Here is a 4837-nt window from a genome sequence, read left to right as displayed (position 1 = left end):
ATGTATTGGAAAAAATCCTCCTAGGAGAAAAGTTCAATAAAACTTGCTCATCGCAGTAAAAAAAATAAATAAATAAATAAATAAATAAATAAATAAATAAATAAATAAATCCTTGGCTTTGTTTATTTTTTGTAGATAAGAGAAATGAAACCTATCTAAGTTATCAACAACAGAAGTGCTAGATGACAAGTTGAGAACAAAACTGTAATAAATCTGTGTCATAGGGTGGCATTTATCTGAGAGTTTTAAAGATTCTAAAGTACAAACACATGTGCCTCCTGGACATGGACTCCCCATCCATCACGGCCCGGGACACTGGCATCATCTGGACCATTGGACCAGCTTCCCGATCGGTGGAGACGTTGAAGGAGATGATTAAGTGACGGGCACTGGGTGTTATTCTGTATGTTAGTAAATTGAACACCAATAAAAAAAAAAAAAAAAAAAACTGAGAACTGATTTCCTCAGAGAAAAAAACTGTCCTGCTGACCTAAATCTAGCTCATTAGGAGTAAAATAAAAATTGGCTTTAGTAAGTTAGATTGAGAAAAAAAAAAAAAAAAGTTTGGAATGAATGTGGCTCGCCTGAGCTTCTCTCATGGGGAGCACGAGTACCACGCAGAGCCCATCAAGAAGGTGCGCGCAGCCACAGAGAGCTTCGCTTCTGACCCCATCCTCTACCGGCCAGTGGCTGTGGCCCTGGACACCAAAGGCCCTGAGATCTGAACCGACCTCATCAAAGGCAGCGGGACTGCAGAGGTAGAGCTGAAGAAAGGAGCCACTCTCAAGATCACCCTGGACAATGCCTACATGGAAAAATGTGGCGAGGACATCCTGTGGCTGGACTACAAGAACATCTGCAAGGTGGTGGAAGTGGGCAGCAAGGTCTACGTGGACGATGGGCTTATTTCTCTGCAGGTGAAGCAGAAAGGTGCTGACTTCCTGGTGACGGAGGTGGAGAAGGGCGGCTCCCTGGGGAGCAAGAAGGGTGTGAACCTCCCCGGGGCTGCTGTGGACCTGCCTGCTGTGTCGGAGGAGGACATCCAGGATCTGAAATTCGGGGTGCAGCAGGACGTACGTAGGGTGTTCGCGTCTTTCATCCGCAAGGCGGCTGATGTCCATGAGGTCAGGAAGGTCCTGGGAGAGAGAGGGAAGAACATCAAGATAATCAGCAAAATTGAGAATCATGAGGGAGTTCGGAGGTTTGATGAGATCCTGGAAGCCAGCGATGGCATCGTGGTGGCTCGAGGCGATCTAGGCATTGAGATCCCTGCAGAGAAGGTCTTCCTTGCCCAGAAGATGATGATTGGGCGGTGCAACCGAGCGGGCAAGCCGGTCATCTGTGCGCACAGATGCTGGAGAGCAAGATCAGGAGAGCCCGTCCCACCGGGCTGAGGGCAGTGATGTGGCCAGTGCAGTGCTGGATGGACTGACTGCGTCATGCCGTCTGGAGAGACCGCCGACGGGGATTACCCCTGGAGGCGGTTCGCAGGCAGCACCTGATTGCCCGTGAGGCAGAGGCCGCCATCTACCACTTGGCAATTATTTCAGAGACTCCGCTGCCTGGCGCCCATCACCAGGGACCCCGCAGAAGCCGCCGCCCTGGCGCCCTGGAGGCCTCCTGCAAGTGATGCAGCAGGGCCGTAATCGTGCTCACCGAGTGTGGCAGGTCTGCTCACCAGGTGGCTAGACACCGCCCCCGCGCCCCCATCATTGCTGGACCTGGAACCCCCAGACTGCTCGCCAGGCCCACCTGTACCGCGGCATCTTCCCTGTGGTGTGTAAGGACCCAGTGCAGGAGGCCTGGGCTGAGGACGGGACCTCCGGGTGAGCTTGGCCATGAATGTTGGCAAGGCCCAAGGCTTCTTCAAGAAGGGAGATGTGGTCATTGTGCTGACCGGGTGGCACCCTGGCTCCGGCTTCACCAATACCATGCGTGTGATGCCTGTGCCCTGGCGGCCGACAGTCCTTCCTCCAGCCCCTGCCCCACCCCCTTCTCCCAACCCATCCATTAGGTCAGCAATGCTTGTAGTGCTCACTCGGGGGTTGTCACGTGGCACTGGTGGGCTGGGATGCCAGGGAAGATGAATGCCTCTGTAAAACATGACTTTTTTAGGACCCTGTTCGGTGCAGGTGGCCCAGAGCTGGGCTGCACATCAGGTGACCTCACCCCAGCAACCAACGAGGGAAGGGTGCAAGACTGGAAGCCCCAGAGCTTTAACACGGAGGGCAACAGCTCCTGCTTCTCCTCCTCTGTGTACTCCATTCGGTTCCTGTAGAAAATGGATAAGCAGAGAACTCCCAGCCCTGGCCGGGTCTAGAGACAACCGGCAAGAATCGCAGCCCAGGGCAGTGGTTCCAGTTACACTGGCTCAGGCCCTTACTTGCTTCTCCATCCCCCTGTGTCCCCCACTCCCACCTGCCCTTCTGTTCCTATGCTCAGCTGTTGCTGCAGGCAAGAACACCACCCTCCATTTCCCCCCTCCTGCAGCTGCCTCCAGGCCTGTTGCTATAGAGCCTACCTGTGTGTCAATAAACAACAGTTGAAGCAAAAATAAATAAATAAATAAAAGAAAATAAATTTCATGATTTCTTAATGAAAATATGAGAAAATAATTAACCATGCACTATAGAAAGTCATTGATTAAATACTAACTGAGAGCTACAATACAAAACTAAAACCATCAACTAAACCCAAATTGGGAAAAAAAAATAGAATAGCATAGCAGTCATAGTCTCTATATTTGGGCTTCAATTCCTAAATATGAATTTAACACATGTATATATCTCTCCACCATGTATATTGAACCTTTAAACATATATGGTAATATTTGTTTAAGGACATTACATAAAATTATTTAGTTTCTCTCTTTTCTTAAAAGATTTTATTTATTTATTCATGAGAGACAGAGAGGCAGAGACATAGGCAGAGGGAGAAACAGGCTCCATGCAGAAGCCCGATGTGGGACTCGATCCAGGAACTCCGGGATCAAGCCCTGAGCCAAAGGCAGACGCTCAACTGCTGAGCCACCCAGGCGTCCCTAGTTTCTCTTTTATGCATTAAGATTATTGTATAGAATAGTGAAAATAACAAGTTTAAATAGTTCTTAAGTTCTTAGTATAGATAAGTGTGGTAAGCAACCTTTTAAGATGGCTCCCAAGGATTCCTGCCTCCTTATTCAAGTCCTTCTATAATTTCTCTCCTTGAGTAGGCTGGACCCAGTGACTTGATTCCAACCAATGGAATATTGCAAAAACAATGGGATATCACCCCTTCGATTAAGTTATAAGAGATTGCGACTTCTATCTTGCTAGCATATGTTCTCTCTCTATTGCCTTCTTGGCTTGTGCAGTTTGATGAAGCAAGATGCTATGATCAAAAGGTCCATGGGGGTAGTCCCAGGCCAACAAGCAGCAATAAACAGAAACTTTCAGTCCATCAACCTTTAAGGAGCTGATTCTTGCCAACAACCACCTAAGTAACATTGAAAGTAGCTCCTTTCCTAGTCAAGCCTATATGTAAGGACCCCTCCACCCACAGCTGACATTTTGATTGCAGATTTGTGAGAGAAGCAGAGAACCAATATAAGCTCTGTTGAGAATCTTGACCCATAGAAATTTAAGGTAGTAAATGAATTTCAAGGTAGTAAATTTTGAGGCAAGTTGTTATGTTCAACGGATAACTAATGCAATAAAAAATATTTATTTAACATTTATAATGTGCCAGGTATTTTTCTAAATGTTTACATCATTAAACTAATTTAATCTTTTAAACTCCCCTGTGAGATGGATACAGTTATTATCTCAAACATATGCTGAGACAAAGACACATAGATGAAACATCCTCAAAGTAGCATTCTCAGTTGTCAAGCAGAAGATAAAGAATGCAAACTCAGATTATCTTGGATAATCTGACTTTGTTCATTAAAAAAGACAGACATAAATATGTGGTCTTCACTATTCTATAGCACCATTCACTTCACTCTGACATCTGACATTTGTATATTTCCTTGTGAGAGATTAAATTATTTAGCTTATTTCATTCAATCCATGAAATAACTGAGTATTTTAAAAATCCAGTTTAAATTTTTTTTATTTATGATAGGCACACAGTGAGAGAGAGAGGCAGAGACATAGGCAGAGGGAGAAGCAGGCTCCATGCACCGGGAGCCCGACGTGGGATTCGATCCCGGGTCTCCAGGATCACGCCCTGGGACAAAGGCAGGCGCTAAACCGCTGCGCCACCCAGGGATCCCAAAAATCCAGTTTAAAGAAAGATGGAGGAGCTACCCTACCTGATTTCAAAGTTTAAGTTAACAGTAATCAAGATAATGTGGTAATGCTGAAAGGATAAATAGATCAATCAGAAAGAAAGAGTACAGAAAGGAATCCACAGGTATATGTTCAACTGATTTTTCACAAAGTCACCACATGAAGTCCATAGGTAAAGGAAAGTCTTTTCCACAGACACAAAATTCTTGAATAGATAGATAGCATTATAGAAAACAATTATCAATTCCTATTTCACACCATACCATACCTAAATATTAATTTGAAATGGACTATTGACTACCATGAAAGTCAAAACAATAAATCTTCTAAGAAAAAAAATAGTGAACAATGTCTTCACAACTATGGTAGGTAATGATTCCTTAGGTCACCACCAAAAGAAAAAGTAAATTGGATGTATTCATCATGAAATTTTGTGTTCATCAAGAGATACCACTAAGAAAATAAATAATAGAGCCGCAAACTAAGAGGAAAATACAACACACAGAAATGTCAAAGGATTTAGATCTATAACATAACCACTATAACTTATATCCCCCAAATAAAAA

The 4837-nt window shown here is 44.8% G+C and overlaps 1 pseudogene; it reads left to right on the top strand.

Annotated features, from left to right (window-relative positions):
- Window positions 1-569: 569 nt before the first annotated feature.
- On the top strand, window positions 570-2263 carry LOC100684675 (annotated as a pseudogene).
- The last annotated feature ends 2574 nt before the right edge of the window (window positions 2264-4837 follow it).

This window comes from Canis lupus, chromosome 8, assembly GCF_011100685.1.
Source record: "Canis lupus familiaris isolate Mischka breed German Shepherd chromosome 8, alternate assembly UU_Cfam_GSD_1.0, whole genome shotgun sequence".
Taxonomy (NCBI): domain Eukaryota; kingdom Metazoa; phylum Chordata; class Mammalia; order Carnivora; family Canidae; genus Canis; species Canis lupus.
The sequence above is the reverse complement of the archived record's forward strand: the minus strand, read 5'-3'. Positions and strand labels throughout refer to the sequence as shown.